This window comes from Spermophilus citellus, assembly GCF_964194105.1.
Source record: "Spermophilus citellus genome assembly, chromosome: 15".
NCBI lineage: Eukaryota > Metazoa > Chordata > Mammalia > Rodentia > Sciuridae > Spermophilus > Spermophilus citellus.
Window position 1 is genome coordinate 55,590,872 of NC_138195.1, and position 18,055 is coordinate 55,608,926.

Consider the following 18,055-nt stretch of genomic DNA (forward strand, 5'->3'; position numbering starts at 1 on the left):
ATGGTGCATCAAAAAATGTATAAGTTTCAAACAAACTTTTAAAACACTGTTCTGAGCAATATCTATTTGCATATAAGTAGTTTCTTTGCTAACAATGAATTACATTTTCCTTCATTAACAAAAGAAGACAATTTGCCATTAAGAAATATTATTAATCATTAGTTTCTGTTTCTCTATGGATTTAGAAATAGCTTCCTATATTAAAATGCCCAGTTCTGGTTAAATGTCCAATCTTTATTTTATCTATAAGTAGTTTTCTACTCTTTCAATGGCTGCTACAATTGAATCACTACTAAAGAAAGGGGATTTTTATTGAACAACAATTTAGTTCAGTGAGGATAATGAGAGACATTTCCAAATCCTAGAGGCAATGTTATGTTTTTCTGAATATTGAATATGTATAACACGGATTTTCGCAAAATATTTTGTATTGACTATAGACAGAGGTTGTCCTGCTGGTTTGAATGGATTTTGTGGCATAACGAACATGTCTAGCTATCTTTCAACATCTTTTCAAAATGTATTTTCATCCTCCGCTCCTAATTTCCAGCTACATGTCCTGAGATGGAATGCAAATTTCCTAAAATAGGAGAAGTTTTTGTTTACTTTGATTTAAATGAGTTTTATTCTGACAAGGTAGCCTGTGATGCAATAATTAGCACTCTTATTTGCAAATTTAACTCTCCTTGAGAAAGTGAAGGTTGTTGAAAAGCCAGCTACCAGCACAGCCATGGATACCTATGTTCTCTGAAACGTAGGGCAGTGTTCTCTAGGAATTATAGAAATACCATGGTCTTATGGGACTATGTTGCCTTTTTTATTTATCATGTAATTGTGGCTGCTTATTAAGGTAGTTTCTGAAGAGCTATTCTTGGTTTGTGGTTATAGACATATTCGGAATATTAGAATAGCATGCAAAAATGGGCGTGGCGATTCTTCCTTTGTTTTTTTTTCTTTTTTTAGAAAGAAAATTCCCTAATATATCTAGTTTCCTATTGTTTTTCATTCTCATAGCTTCCTTTCCCTTTTCTCTTTTCCATCTTTTCCTTTCTTCACTATTTTCTTTCCTTCCTCCTTCCCTCCCTCCTCCTTTCTGCCTCCTTTTTCTTTCTTTTGCATGTAACTGAGAAATGTCTATAGAGTATAGAATACTTGGCTTTGCATATGATACAAAGTAGGTAAAATAACTTCCTTAAATTTTGAATCAAATTTTGCTATCCAATTAGATATCATAATCCATCATAGCAAAAAAGCAAAGGTGAAACCTTCCACTAATGACTGTGTACTCCTCAGAGAAGGATGATCCTCCTGTCACAGTGACTATTTTTACATGCATATCATTTATTTATTTAGTTAGTTCTGTGATACTTCTAATGGTGAAAACATGGGATATTCTAAATAGCAATAACCAAAAACTTTAAGTAAAATATAATATCACATATATTGCCTGCTGTATTAATTTGACATTAAAATGACAGCTATATGAAATATTTCTATGAACTGAAACCACAAAATAGAAAATAATTTTTATAAAATCAAAAAAGGAAGATCATATTTTCAAAGGTAAAACAGAAATATGCTGAAATGCTCCAAGGGGACTTTTAGTATTTGGTTTACGGAATTACATAGTTGTTTTTCTTTTACTCCTGTTTTCTGAAAAAAGGCTTATGATGATAGGCAAAATGCCAGGATTTCTTGAAATAGAAAAGCAAATAAGCATTAAGAATCCATGGATGAGTCCAGGAGACACAGTTTAAATGGAAAGAAAAAATTATATCTTCCATTCATGCATGTATACATTGATTTATTTTTTAAGTCATTAATTTATTTTATCAATGTTTTCTGAGCAGCTACTAATCAATAAGAGTCTGTTAATTCAAAATTATGCAAATATGACTTAGTCTCCGAGTTCCCCACAGACTAGTGACACAAACACACAGGTATGAATCTGGTATAACATTCACCCCAATGTGACCTTGGCAGATTTATTCACCTCCCAAGCATCAGGCAGTGGCAATAATGGTACCTCTAAACATCTGTCCCAGAGATTGACAGGGTCAATTCCAGATGAATATTAACCCACCCATAATTACTTTGTGTGTTTAAATGTCCTGGGTACCAGATACTGTGCCAAAGGGTTTTACCTGGATTATTTCAGTAAATCTTCCGAGTCACAGGCCAGCAGGGCATATAGTACAAATTGCCCACATTTTGTAGATGAGGAAATTAAACCTCAGAGATGCTAAATAAACTTGCTTAAGGTCACAAAACTAGTTAATAAAATACTGGAGTCTTACTTCTCTTCCAAATGACTCCAGGGCGGCCTGCGCTCCCAACTGCAATGTTCTTTCCTCCTCTCCCAGAACCCTCCCCCCTCCAGTTATTTTCAACAGGACATTTATCACTCTAAATTTCATTGACTGAAACTCAATGACCTGCGGCAAACATCATTCTAAGGAACAATATTTGCACAATTTTCATATCTTAATGCAGCAACTTGAGCTTCCATAGAGATTTAAATCCCTAATGAAATTTTCTTGTCAAAATTCTTGCTGAAGGATTGTTTAATTTGCTGCTCATGATATATTGGGAATGACTTTATGCTCAGGAAATATGCTTCCCTCTAATACTTCCATTTTTTCTCCTCTGTTCCATTTCTTCCCTCCATCTCTTCTTCCTTTTTCTCCTCTCTCAGTATTTGCCCAATGCCTGCTTCAAGTTATTGAAATCCCAATTACAAGGGTTTAGATGCTTGTGCTCTTCTTTCTCCCTCAGACACTGCACAGTGGGTCATAAACAAGCACCTTGATGATAAATCTTTAAAATATAATATTACATATATTACAAATATTTGGGAAATGATGCAAAGGAGTTACTCTAAGAGGTTCAATGGCTGCTATCACAAGTGTCTTATAATCCCTGGCTGGGTCTTGACATGTGCTGTTCCAAAAACTCACCCATTTTACTTCTCCCCAGAGAACCTGTAAGATTATTCCAGTCTATTAAACATGTACACAACAATCAAACTTTATAAGTTATATGTATTAGATATTTTTTTGGAAAAGTATCTAACTTACAAAGGTTTTTTTTTTTTTTCAAAAAAGGTATCTATTTGTAAATCAATGGAAATGTAACTGATGTGACACAGCAATCTGTATACGGGGTAAAGGTGGGAGTTCATAACCCACTTGAATCATTCTGTGAAATATGGTATATTAAGAACTATGTAATGTTTTGAACAACTAACAATAAAATAATAAAAAAAGGTATCTAATGCATATAACTGTCAGCTCAATCAGACCCTCCAGAGGATTCAATGAATTGCAACTCAACATTCAGATGACACCTTTGACTAATAAGTAGGGATTCTTGTGAAAGGTAGGAAAGTAATAAAGCAGAATGTACTCTTGTCAAGGCAGAGAGGATGTGACCTTCTGTGAAGGAGTCGGCACCAACTGATGAAGCAATCCTAAAGGGCATATTTTACCCTGCCTCCTGCAACTTCTGTACCTGCCCATGAATAGCTTCGTTCAGATTCTAAGAAATCCTCAATCTTCTTTTTCTTTATAATGTAATTGTTGCTCCCCACAAAACTTTGATCAGCCTATTGACTCCTGCCCCTGTTTCTCTTCCTGTTCACCTATACCCATTCAGGTGAGGTAACCTCCACCACCTTGACATGTGGCTAGACAGGGGCAGAGAGCAGTGGGCTAGCTACAGATTCAGGCACGTTTGTTTCTTTCATGTGTGCATGCCACTCTGAGTTCTCCTTGAGATCCTAACCAGTGAGATCCTGAGAGGGGGCTCCCGGAAGTAGATTCAGAGCAGAATCAGAGGCTGGGGTGGGATAGAGAAGAGGCCCTTCAGAAGTGAGTGTTCTCCTTCTCCACACACATCTAGAGGCAGCCATTCCAGATCTTCCTGTGCCTTTCCCTCTCCATCAGCATGCTATGCCCCATGGCTGTGGCAGTAGGCAATAGGTCTGTGCATCCAAGCTTTCGCATGCAGCTGGTATAGCTTAAACTCTTGGAGTCATCTATTCTCCATGGAAGAATAGAGACACCTCCCAGCATCAGTCCCTATATGCTGATAGGCTTTCGTCTGCAGTTGCTTTGGCTCTCAGAATACCATAGAAGATGTGAGAATCCTGGTGTGGATGTGGTTCAGAAGAAGTCTAATGAAAAAAAAATGGTCTCAGGTTAGACTTCCATCATCACCCCAAACTCAAATTGTGTGCCTCGACTTCCTAGTAAATAATGACTTCAAGAGTCCAAAATTAGACCTGCCTATGAGTCTAGTCCATGAGAGAGCACAGTTAACAGGGCTCCTATTCTGAATGGTCTGCAGGGACAACTAACTGAGGCCAGAGCTCTATCTCTTTTCCCATGTACCAGGACACCCACAGGATTGTCAACCACCAGTGTCTAAATCCTCAGTTTCAGGGCACAGGGGCTGATCCTTTGTCACATCTAGCACACTGAGGGGAGAGAATCTGAGAACATCTTGGAAAAGCCAGTGTGGGAACAGGGAGGGCTGGCGGGTGTTTACTACACAGAGACAGGACGTGTTCCTGGAAGGGTCTTAACAGGAAGCTTCCTCCACAAAAGATCCATACCATCCTCTTGCCCCTCTCAGTATTTGTAACTCAGAAACATATGTTCTGTTTGTCAGCAATGAAATAAGATATAATAAATGTGATCTGAATCAGGAGTCAGAGACTTTTTTCTAATCTTGTGACGAGCTGTGGACTGCAGTATGGCATTGGGCAAATCACAGTGTTAATTGTGCCTCAGTTTTTCTTTTTATCTGCAAAATGATCTCCTGGGCCTTCTAGTTAAAAGAAGGTGACAGACCCCCTCATAACAGAGTAGGCTATACCTGCAAGCAATTCAAAAGTGAGGCCCAACACTGCCAAAATAACACCTTTACTTATTTATTTGCCAAGTAATTAAGCATATATAACATATATCATGTTGTATATGAAAACTGTAATGATTACAGAACCTATTGTCTTAATTTACTCTGTGATTATAACAAAATACCATAAACTGTGTGGCTTATAAGCAAGAAAAATTTATTTTTCATCATCTTGGGTACTGGAAAGTTCAAGATCAAGGTGTTGGCAGAATTTTGGTGCATGGAATGGTGCATCTCTGTAATCCCAGAAACTTAGGAGGCTGAGTGGGGAGGATCAAAAGTTCAAGGCCAGCACCTTCAACATGGTGAAACTCTGTCTAAAAATTAAAAAAAAATAAAAGGACTGAGTATTTAACTTATTTGTAAAGCACACCTAAGTTCAGTCCCCAGTATTAGGAGCGGGGTGGAAAGCAAGTGCTAGCAGACTCACTGCCAAGGGATGGCAGCTTTCTTATAAATACTGCCTTCTCTATACACCCTCTCATGATGGTGAAAGGGGAAAGATAGCTCCCTGGGGTCTCTTATAGGGAATTAAACCCCATCATGTACACATCACCTCCTAATGCTTCCATGTTGGAGATTAGGTTTCAATATGGAAATCTGGGGTGGGGTCACAGTCCATAGCACCTACCATCAGTAATCTCATAGTCTAATAAACTATAATTATTTAAAGTGAATTATAAGCTCCAAGGTATATAAAGAGGAGATTGAGATTTTTTTTCCTTCAATCTTTTTTCAAGATTTTACTAAATAGTTTAACATTGGAGAAGTTACTTAAGATTGATGAGCCTTGGTTTTCTTTCTTCTTTATAAATGAACATATTAATAGTCTGTAGTATATACAGCTATTGCTAGAGCTAAATGGAATAATCCATTCAGGGCATGTTGTGTTTGGCAAAGAGGGAGCCTTCAATGAATATTATCCATTATTTTTATCATTGCTGTTTTTGTGACTGTCACCTCTGTTAACACACAGTGTATAAGGCACTGAGACAGGTGCTGCCAGGGATTCTAAAGCATGAGGCAAATAACCTAATCTCAAGTTTCTCCAATTGTTACAGAGAAGATAAAAAAGTACAAATAAGGACACACAGAAAAGGTGTGACAGCTTCAGGAAATACTGTAAAAATGAAGGTGTAATATAAATTCACATAAAATGGAGGGAGAGATCCCAGGAAAGGCTAGGAGGGAGGACTGCAATGAGATATTTACATAGGACGTTGTGGATTTGTACTGTTGCACAGGTTACACACTTTTACATTAAAGGTACCATTCATACTAGATTGTGAAGGAAACCTCTATGGAAGTATACAACATGGTATTGGAATGAAATTTTCATTAATAAATGGGGGAGGGATCAAATTTTTGAAGGCAGAAAATATAAACTAATCACAATTTACTACTGGGCCATACAGATGAGAGAGGGTGTTTTTCAGACTGGAATATCCTAGAAATATTAAGTCTCCTATGATATGCGCTATAAAAGCCAAAAAAAAAATACATTTTGTTAAATGGATTTATTTGTAAAATATGTATTTTTCCAGCCTCAAATGAGAATGAATGGCACAATTACTTGATTTTTTTGACCATGTCTCCATGAATCTCATAAAAATCTGTTTTATCAAGTCTGTGGCATTTTCATACATTTGATTGCTAACCCAGTTAAGTCTATCATTTTCAATTGCATAAAACACCAAGATTTATCAATCATACTTGCAAATAAAAACCTATCCATTTTTAGTATAGTAGAAAAATATTGTTATTTATAAGAAACAAAAAATTACCCATGAATACACAGTTCAGGGATAACCACTAACAACCAATTAGTATTTATTATCACAAATATTTTATGTGTTTTTGTGGAATATGTGGGTATTCAGGTTGAGCCAATACATTGAAAGTAGAACTCTTAGGATGAGAGAGAAACACAGCTGCCCTTGTCTCCCACAATGCCCTGGCTCAACTGTCTCCCTTGCTTGCTAATTGCCCCTCCCAAGGGAAGATATGGATTGTCCTCCTGCCTACTCAGGTGGCCTGTGGGGCAGGACTTAATAGCTTCTAACCAGTTCTCAGGCCCACATGCCCACAGTCAGCCTGGGAGAGCAGGCCATTCAGGGGCCACATTATCAAAATCCCCAGGTCCAATGGTGATGCACACTTTCATCTCTCCTGTCCCTTTGTATTTTCAACTCGGTTGGAGAGATCAAACATTATGGATTAGCTACAGAGTGTTTGATTTTATTATTTCCTTTATAAATGCTGCATGTGATGATTTGTCTCACATTTCATCATTGATCTTCTAGCATATTTACTACACCTTAGTCAAATCTCAAATGGGAAAAATTAATCATTTACATCTTATTTCACAATAGACTCATTTAGCCCTACACAATTGGGATGGTTCTGTACATATTTTGTAACTTTCTTTTTTCCCCATGGAATATATCATTAACATATTCCCACAGCACTATGTAATTTTATATTTTTAAACTATTATTTCAGAAGGTGTACCATGACAAGGATATAACATAAATGATTGAACTAGTCTTCATGGTGATTCATTTAGTAGGTTTCACGTTTTTCTGATTACAGTGAATGACAAGCATTATATATAAATCTCTATCTTGGGGTCCAAATGATTTATTTTGGGTAAATTCCTAGACTTTTGATACATTTTGATAACTTTTTCTCCAAAAAATGTGGATCAATTTACATTTTTATGACTATAGTGTAGAAAGGTTGACTTTACTTTTTTGTTGTTTACTAGCACGGTATTGTTTTAATTGCTAACATTAGAGGGAAAATTATATCCTAGCTACACTTAAATTGCATTTCTTTATGAGAAATATTGAATTCTTTTATCTTTTGAATATTGCTTAATTTAATCTCTACATTTGTTAAATATTTATTCTTTGCTCACTTTAAAGAGCTCTAATTTTTTGGTATTAAGAGTTTATTTTAAGAAAAGTAAACTATTTCCTCTAATATATTTTGCAATTTTTTGACATTCGAGTAATAATTTTGCCTTTTACCACAACCAAACCTGTCAGTTATTTAAAAATATAATTCATAGATTGGTGGTATACACCTGTAATCATAGCTAGTATAGAGGCTGGGGTAGGAACATACCAAGTTCAAGGCCATCCTTGGCAATTTAGCCAGACTCTGTCTCAAAATAAAAAGGGATGGAGACACAGCTCAATGGTGGAGAGCTCGTAGGTCCAATTCTCAATATCCTCAAGTACAAAAAACAAATAAAAGCACCTCATATATGTTAATATGTGTGCTTTCTGCAACAAGAAATAATTAATTTTGCAATTCAATTTTATTATTACCTATTTATTTTTACCATATATTCATGTATGCTTACCCATAATCATAATCTATCAGAAATTTAGGTTTGTAATTTGAGATTAGGAGAAATATTTTTTAAAATAGTGTGAAACTATTTATCCCATCAGAAGTTAAGAAAAATCTGGTTTCCTCATTTGTTTAAAAATTCCTTAATAATATACTTCGTAACTACACAGATCTGGTGCTTTTGTGGATTTCTTTTTAGATACAACACTGTGAGGGATTTAATTTAACTTCAAGAGATTTATCATTTATAACTTTAACATTGTTCATGTTTTCTTTTTTCTTTCTTTTTTTTTCTTTTTTTTTTTGAAGAAAAAGAGTTGGTTAAACATGATTCAGTCAGGTACTGAAGAGAACTCAGTTACCTATACTATTTTAGAATAATGTCTCATGTTTTGGAAAGCAACCACTTTATGATATTAAATAGAAGGTAAGGTTCAAAACAGTCTATATGCTATGAATAGAGTGGGCATATAATTTATCATCTAAACTAGAATAGAGAGTATAAAGCAGAGCTACAAATAATTACACTGGGATAAAAAAATGAATCTGGACCATAAGGCCACTGAGATTTTCAAAATATATGTGCTTATATTTAACATGTGCTTTAAAAAATAACTTGAAGACAATACATTACAAATTGTGGTGGGATTACACAATTTTTGCCAATATTTTTCTGTATTCTTTAAATTTTCTTCAATGCTTACATTATATTGAATACTTATTTTAAATTAATTTTTAATAATTTTGAAATGTAGTAACTATTAAAAGCATAATAATAACACTTTTTGGATGATAGCTGTGTGCCAGGCATTATCTAAGCACTTTACAGATAGTCCTTAGTTTTATGAAATAGATTGAGTTAAACCCCCATTTTTTAAATGAGGAAAATGAGACAAATTAAAATTTGCCCAAGGGTACACATTTAGCCCGTGGTAAAGCTGGAGTTTGAACCCAAAGGACTGTGCAGACCAGAAAGGAGAAATAAAGGGATGGTTTCAAATGTTGACAGAGCTCTTACTCAGGGAGGTAGTTATTAGGATTCCTCACATCCTTCCTCTTTCTTCGAGAGTCCTCATTTTCCTGTGTGCTCTTCATATTCAGGCTCAAGGTTTATTGAGTTTAACCTTGCCAAATGGGGCTTCACTCATAGGCAGAGTAGGAGTGGCTCAGATCCAGACAGACAAGGGCCCCGTTGTGGCTCTACATGAGCATGCCCTGGGTGGAATTCTGGGTTCTCTTGGTGATCAGGAATTCATAATTTCCAGGGATCCATTCTACTTACACCAGTGATTTCCAAAAGGGGAAAAAAATCCTACCAGTGCTTTGTCTCTGTCCACAGGGCACCCATAGTTGCTAAAAGTTGTTTTGCGCATGTGCTGCCTGTTTTAGAAGGTATCAGGCTTAGAATGGGTGACAAGTTCCACCTCTTCCCTAGCCCTTTTCTCTGCTATACAATTTGAGGGTTCTGTCAGGTTCTTATATTCACATAAGCTATTTGAAGCCTCAGTTGGTTAATTCTCATTATACTTTTATTTCCTACAAACTTTTTCTTTGCAGTTTATTTCTATATTTGCTAATCAACCCTCTTCAACTGAAATTTCAGCTCCAAATAGTATAAAGTTATGTCTTTACTAAATTCGTTAGTCATTTTTTCCTTATTATTCCCTAAACAATAAAGCAGACACTGTTTACATAGCCTTTGTACTGTATTGTGTACTATAAATGACATAGAGATGATTTAAAGTATACAGTAGGATGTAGTAGTTAGATTATATGCAAATACTGCATCATTTGTAGAAGGGAATTGGGTATCTCCAGATTTTGGTTTTTGAGGGTGGGTCCCAAAATCAACCCTCCATGGATACCTGTTGAGGACAGTTGCCACCTTGTTAAATTAGGTACAAGGATGTGACCCCCTGGCTAGATTTATACATGAATTCTTTGTGTCCATAATGTATCTGTTCCCCCCACCATGGAAAATCTAAGGAGACAATCTTTTCTGGGTAGTCTAATAGACCTTTTATCTAGATGATTCCAGCTGGCATATTCTTGAGTGAGTATAAAAAATAACTGAAAGAAAAATGATGGACAATTTGGCCACAAGTACCTGAAGATGAAAACCAAAGAAACAAAAAGCACAAAACTGAATTGGTCCTCACCCAAAGGGGTTCAGGACATCTGACATTACTTTCTTTCTCTCATGGCTTTTGTGCTTCCTCTTAGTCCAGCCTGTATAAATTTCAATGCTAATACGATTACATGTATCACTAGTTATAACCACTTTCTGTAAAGTGCAGGAATAACCGTAATGAATTTTACCTGTGCTAATTAGATTTCTAAATGTTTCTGTTTATTTATATTCTATGCCTGGGAGCTGTTACATTTTGGAGATAATAACAGAATTATCCATTTGTTTGATGGTACATTATATGATGTCATTGCTGGAACAGCCAACACAGTGCCACACCAACCTGCACTCACCATCCTCCTCCTATGAGAGAGCTATTTTAATAGAGCATGATACAGCAATTTCACTCTTGTGTGACTGACATGAAATGGAATGGTTTGAGCTATTACCATCTATTTCTAATTTGATACTACCGTCCTCCTTTCAGTTTTTATGTAGTTTTAAAAAATTGAACACACAAATTGTAAATAGCCTCTCATAATGTGGATTATAAAAGTGAGCATGGAGAAGCATAAAAATAGACCACATTGTTGGCAATAATCATAGACACAGGGATATGAGCTATTGCTTAATACCAGGGTTATATTTCAAATTCCAGCACAGGGGCTTTCATGGAATGAAGACTCACTGTGTGCTAAATACTGTATTAAACCTCAATTGACACTCCCTCTCTTATTATTCCACATCAATTATAAGAAAACTGAAATTCAGAGAATTTTATTGGTCTGCTCAAATTACTGTTTTTAAGTAATTTTAAATTTATAATAATTTTAAATCAGATGTACTGATTCTGTACTTTAGCCTTCCAAGTGCTTTCTGATGGGATCAATACAATTTTGTTGTAACAAGAGACTTTTAAATTGTATTTTTTATGAGGATCCAAGAATGAGATGTTCTTTTTATAGCATCAAAGCAAATTTATTTTAGTAGATACATAAAAAACATATAATTATACAGACTTTTTTTCAATATACATTCTAAAAGAATTAAATCTGGTTAATCATATTTATCTCTGAAATCATCCATTCTGTATTGTGAAAATATTCAAAGTCCTTAGTTTTTGAAAAATACGGTGTACTATCATTATCTGTAGTCATCCTTCTATACAATAGCACACCAAAACCTCTTACTCTTGTGATTCAGGCTCTCCCTAGCACTTCATCTCCTTTTCTCCGCTTCCTCTGGTAGCTACCATTCCACTATTAACTTCTATGAGGTCAACTTTTTTAAGATTCACTATGAGTGAATTCATGTGGGCTCATTTGATTTAACATAGTCATGTTCATTTTTATCCATCCTCCTGTAAATGATAGGATTTTTATTATCATGGCTGGATAGTATTCCATGATGCATGTGGACTACATTTTCCTTATCCTTTCATCAGTTGATAGAAAGGTAAGTTATTTTGATTGATTGATTGATTGATTGATTTTGGCTATTGTAAATAGTGCTACAACAAGTATTTCTTTGTTTTACAGTTTCATTTCCTTTGGAAATATAACTACTACTAGTGGAACTGCTGGAGCATATAGTAGTTCTATTTTTAATTTTGTGAGAAATCGCCATGCTGTTTTCCTTAATGCCTGTACTAATTTACATTCCTATTGACAGTGTGCGGGAGTTCTCTTTCCCAAGTCTTCACCAGCACTTGTTATCTTCTTTCTTTGGAAGTAACCATTCTTACTGAAGTAAAGGTGATACTTCATTGTGGTTTCAATTTGCATTTCCCTGATGACTAGTGATACTGAGCATTTTATCATATACCTGTTGGCCCTTTGTATGTCCTCTTTTGCAATATTTCCATGTAAAGACTTATATAGAAAGTATTTTGTGGTCTACTGCCCACTTTGAAAGCTTGATTTTTTAAAAATTTTTTTTAGTTGTAGTTGGGCACAATATCTCTTATTTATTTTTATGTGATGCTGAGGATCAAGCCCAGTGCCTCACACGTGGGACTCAGGCACTCTACCAATGAGCTACAGCCCCAGCCTCCAGTTTTAAATATTTTTTTAAAAATTATTTTTGTTCTTGAGATTTTGAGTTCCTTATATGTTCTGAATAATAACCCCTTATCAGAAACAGTTTGTAAATATTTCCTCTCATTCTACAGTTTATCTATTCAATCTTTTGATTATTTCCTTTATTGAGCAGAAGATTTTTCTTTTACCTTAATTACATTTCTCTAACTGTGCTTTTGTTGACCATGCTTTTTGGGTCTTGTCCAAAAAGTCATTTGCCCATTTCAATGTCCTAAAGCATTTCTCCTATATTTTTATCTATTAAAAATGGACCACATTGTTGGCAATAATCAGAAACACAGGGATATGAGCTTTTACTTAATACCAGGGTCATATTTCAAATTCAAGTTTCATAGTCTGTAAGCCTTTAAATCATACTTAGTTGATTTTTGTAAATGGTAAGATATAAGGGTCTAGTTTTGTTCTTCTATATATGTGGACAGCAAATTTTCCCTGCACTGGTTTTTTTTTTTTTTTAAACATCTGCTTTTTCTCCACTGCGTATTCTTATCAATTATATTAAAAATTAGATGGCTACAGATGTGTGGATTTACTAGGCTCTCTGTTCTGTTTTATTGGTCTATATTTCTGTTTTCATTTCAATACATGTTGCTCTGGTTACCACAGCCATTCTTCAAATGTATAGATTAAGCATAGAGCATTAAGCATAATGGATAGTGGTATGATTAAAGAATCAAGTTAACACAGGTGAAAAGATGGATGTATAATTAATACAGTTTAGCAGTTTAGGATAAATGGTTGTATAAAGCGATACAATCCAAAGTACTTAACCTAGTTCCTAGCACATGATAGATACGTGATAAAATTTTGAGCAGTTAAAATGAATTTTTGATGATTCATTTTATCTGTAAATAATTTTTTGAGAGCTCTGGATGTTCTGGGTATGCCTCCCTCAACTTCTTAGTCTCTTCTCTGAATAGGTGTAAACTCTTCAGTTATACTGGTTGGTATCTCCAAAACAATGTTTCCTTTTTAATTGATCAATTAATTAATTGATTAATTATTATTTTTTTAATCTTGAAAATTCCACTCTTTACGGAAAGTTTTGTCACAGAATTAATGTGGAATTCTCTGACAAAACACTTGACTTCCAGTTTTTTTTTTTTAACCCATGAGATCTATCAAGTTTCTAATTTTTCCTGATTCCTCATCTTCCCAGCAAAGCTCTGTGATTATATCTGCAAGAAATTTCCAAATATTATGCACAACCCATTTTCAGAAACACATTCAGACCCAAAAGGAATGTTTTATGGATGATTTGTAAATTTTGCCTCTCATTTAGGAGTCAGAAATGGGAAATTTGAAATTCAATTCAATATTCTTATTGTACAAACATCTTCAGATACGAATAATGATGATTAAGGACCTATTCTAATTTATGTAAGAAGGTTTGTCAGGTCATTTGTATTTGTTCTGTGCATTCTGTGATTTAAGTCTTGCAATTACAACATAAAATAGTCATTACTGTCCACATTTATGTTTAAACCATGCAACTAAGACTAAGAAGGAATGATCTAGATGAAGAAAATTATGAAGATTTATTATAGGACATAAGATCCAAATTAAAAGATGTAACATGCTCTAGCAACATGCTCTAACAGATTCTGTAAAATGTTCTTGCTCCTTAAATACACGTCACATAAAACACATTGAGTATTTCAGAGCATTTTGTTAGGTATTAATTATTTAATTTTTTGTGTATGTCATTATGGTAATTAATCAGCAGATTGTTGAAAAATAAGGGACTATGTTGGATGATCACTGGGGCATCCCATGTGCCTACTGTGTCTTTGTCACAGACAAAATCATTTGAATGCCTACTAAGTGACATAGATGTTCCCAATTTGACCTGTTGTACTATTTCACAGGTTTAGATGTGTTTTAGTCTGTATACTGTAACATTCAACTAATATCTGCCAAATTCCTATAACTGTGCTAAGTGTTATGGATAACTAATAGAGTTAAAAGAATTTTTATTCTAAAGTCCAGTTTATACTCTGTTTAAAGCATAGTAGAACATTCATGCGGCTCAGTATCAAACAGTATGAAAGTGTTTTCATTACAATTATTTTTTTTCCTATCCCTCTTTACTGCTCTCCTCACAAGTTATCAAGTATCTTGTTTCTTAAATTGGCACCCCAGGTAACTCTCTCATCCTTTTCATAGCCAAAAAGAAGCTTTAACATCATTTCTAAAGGATGAACCTCAATTCCATTGAATTGGCTCCCACCTTGTTATTCAAAGATCCCATTGTCTGTGTAGCATTATTTACCTCATAACATCCCTGTATCTTTCTACTTTTCAGGAAGCTTCATTTTCTAAAGCAAATTTATATTTTAGAACATAAAAGTGATAATTTTATTGGCGGTGACTTCAAATTGGTTTATATTATGATATTATTATATATTAATGATACTCACAACTTACAATGAGTATGAGCAGAAACCAACAATCACAAAAGCTGATACATACATTATTTTTGTCCTTGGGACCTGATGATGGGTATATACATATATCACCTATTTCACTTTCTTTTTTCACCAAGTTTCTTAATGTTCCAAACAAGGAAATAAGGTGAACATTTTTTTGTTCTTTGTAAAACTGGATTGTTATTCAGGGGTGGCAGCAGTGATCATTTGCTCATATTGAGCAGTATTTTACAAACATGTCCTTGAACCTTGCCTGTTACCCATAAAACTCACCAATGTGTATTTTAGGTACTCAGTCTGTACATTTTTTTCCCCTAAAACCATCAATGTATTGCTTAGTTTCTGTCTTCTTGTGACTCCTGTAAGCAGGCTGATGGTGGATCAGCTCTGAGGCCAGAGTCCTTTCAGGAACACATTTGAAGGTTCTCCTCAATGTTCTGTTCTTCAGCAGCTGTTCTTTGATGTCTGCTCAGTCTTTTCTAGAAAACTCCTTTATCTCCAGGCAACATTGTAACCGAAAGCTCAGTCTTTGTCCCCAATGCCAATTAATGCCAATTTAATAATGAACACAAGCTTTTGAGAAAAAAGAAAATGAAGCTTTATTGCTTTGCTAGCAAAGGAGAAACACAGGGGTCTCCTGTCCCAAATGCTGTGACTCTCCCCATCAAGAGGGACAGGGGAATGTGTTAAAGGAACTCTTCAAGGGTTACATTCCAGATGTGCTCTGGTAGGGGATTCTAGGGAATCTTGATGCCCTGTTAGGATTTACTTGTTAATCTGGGAGACATTCACTTCCTAGTTGTCCATGGGTATCTCCTTCCTGTAGAAGGTGTGTTCAAGGACAATTAACTTGGGGAAGAAAAGATAACACTATCTCCCTAAACTTGTTAGGGAGAGGAAAGGGGAGAAGAGTAGGGGGGAAACAAACAAACAAACTTGTTCTTTTTAAAAAATGAGCCTTAGAGCAAGAGGGCTATATTCAGAAGGTGAAGGGACCACTGTTACAATAGTCTACAGTAAGCACCCTGATTACTCTCTTTTGTGGGCAGTGCCAAAGGCAAATTCCTTCCTGGCTTCCTCTTACCCTTTAATATCATACCTTCTGTCCCATCCATCAGCCTTCCATCCAATCATCCTATTGGCCTTTGCATCATTTCTCTTTGAGGTGTTTTGAATTTTTTTGTTTCTGAGCCTCTAAGACTTTGACAACTTCTTTCAACATTAAATAGTATAATTCTAGTAAACCTGAGAGGAAAATGATCAACTCTGAATGAAAAATGTGTCACTCAGAAGCCAGTGTTCACACTGGTTGTCATGGGACTCAGGCTCTCCTGCCTTTCATTTGAAGCTGTCGATGGCAACAAGCCTTTCTGTGATTCGTGCTAACATGTTGCTTCCTGACAAATTCTGAGTTGTTTCCTTTATATCACTCATGCAATATCAGAGAATGGAGAAACTGTTGTGTTGTATTTACAAGGTGACTTCATCTACCTTTTCTTGACAGTAATACACACCACAGACTGGGCAAGTTCTATGGATAAGAGATTTATTTTATAATATATAAATATATATATATAGTAGGAGAACACAATAACTTTATCTTACTTTTATGTGATGCTGAGGATCAAACCCAGTGCCTCACATGTGCTAGGTGAGTGCTCTACCAGTGAGCCACAGTCACAAGATATTTTTTTGACTCACTATTCTGGTCCAAGTTCAAGGGGCTGCATCTGTAGCCCACTTGCTGTCAGAGTGCCAAGGTGATGAAGGAGAGCATGTGTGTCTCCTCTACATGTGCTCTCATTACAAAGCCACCAATATTCAGCCATGGGACCTCCATCCATGATGACCTTGTCTGATCCTAGTCTACTCCCAACTGCTCCACTTATAAACACTATAGCTTAATTAAGGTTCCAACTTCAGACCTCACAGTGGAAATTAGATGCCAACATGGTTTAGAGGGAACTGACCATATTCAAATCATAGCACAAGTAGAATTTATGTAAGTAATTAAGCAAACATACTTTATTTTCAAATATTTTATAATTATTGATGAAGCCACGCCCTGTAATGGTCATTAATTTTTTGCATAAATTGAAAACATAAGTGAAAGAAACCAAACATATGACTGGAACTTTTATAATAATATAGAAAGTGCTTCTCAAGGACAAATCAGTGTTTATCTTAACACTATTCAAACCAAACTTTCCAATTAGAGCACACACTTCCTCTAATACTCCCCATTTTATGCACTATGTGCCTTTACACTGACTGCAATTCACTGATTTATTGGGCCTTGTGCTTAAGTTGTGCAAGCAGTACATTTAATAAAGAAGTACAAAATTTTTCTTCCATTGTTGAGAAATCTATAGATCCTATCCTTATAAAACCAATGAAAATAATAATTACACACATATATATATTTAATCAAAAGTTACCTAAAGTATAAAATAGTAAACAATGTATATATACATAACTTGGAAACAACCTAGTTGGGAGAACATTTATAGGATTACATTCATTCATTCATTTTATGCATTCAACACTAGCTGTGGATCGAGCACTCTTCTATGCAGATAAAGTACTACTTGTTATGCATGTGTTGAATAAAAGATAGCTAAAAAAACAACTTAGTAAAGGTGATTCAATGGAGGATGGTTAGATTGCTACTTTGAGTTTGACTAAAAAAGAAATAATTTAAAGAGACTTGAACAAGAAAGAAAACTCCTTTGGAAGAAACAGCACTTCCTTGGAGAGAAACATTCATGACAGAAACCATAAACCTAGGATACACTTGACATGTTCAAAACCACACATACACAGTGTCAGAATAAGTGATACAGTGTTAGATAAAAATAATGTGAACATAAAATCATCATTCTAGTTAAGACCTCTGACCATAGAAGGACATGCTAGGTGTAATAATAACTAGACAACTGGCACATGGACTTGTTTGGACAAATTAATGTCACTTTAGAATAGTGGTTCTCAACCCAGAGCAATTTCACCTTCCTGGGGACATTTCTCAATATTTGGAAACACTTTGGATTTCACTATGTGTCAGGAAGGTGCTACTGGCATTTAGTGTTAGAAGGCAGATGTTAAGTTTCCTGCAATGCCCA

At 35.2% G+C, this 18,055-nt stretch overlaps 1 protein-coding gene across 5 annotated transcripts in view; it reads left to right on the forward strand.

Annotated features, from left to right (window-relative positions):
- Window positions 1-18,055, forward strand: part of NRG3 (neuregulin 3) — a gene marked incomplete at both ends in the record, with an annotated part of 1,044,303 nt that overhangs the window by 793,564 nt on the left and 232,684 nt on the right. The gene's annotated exons all lie outside the window — the stretch shown is intronic.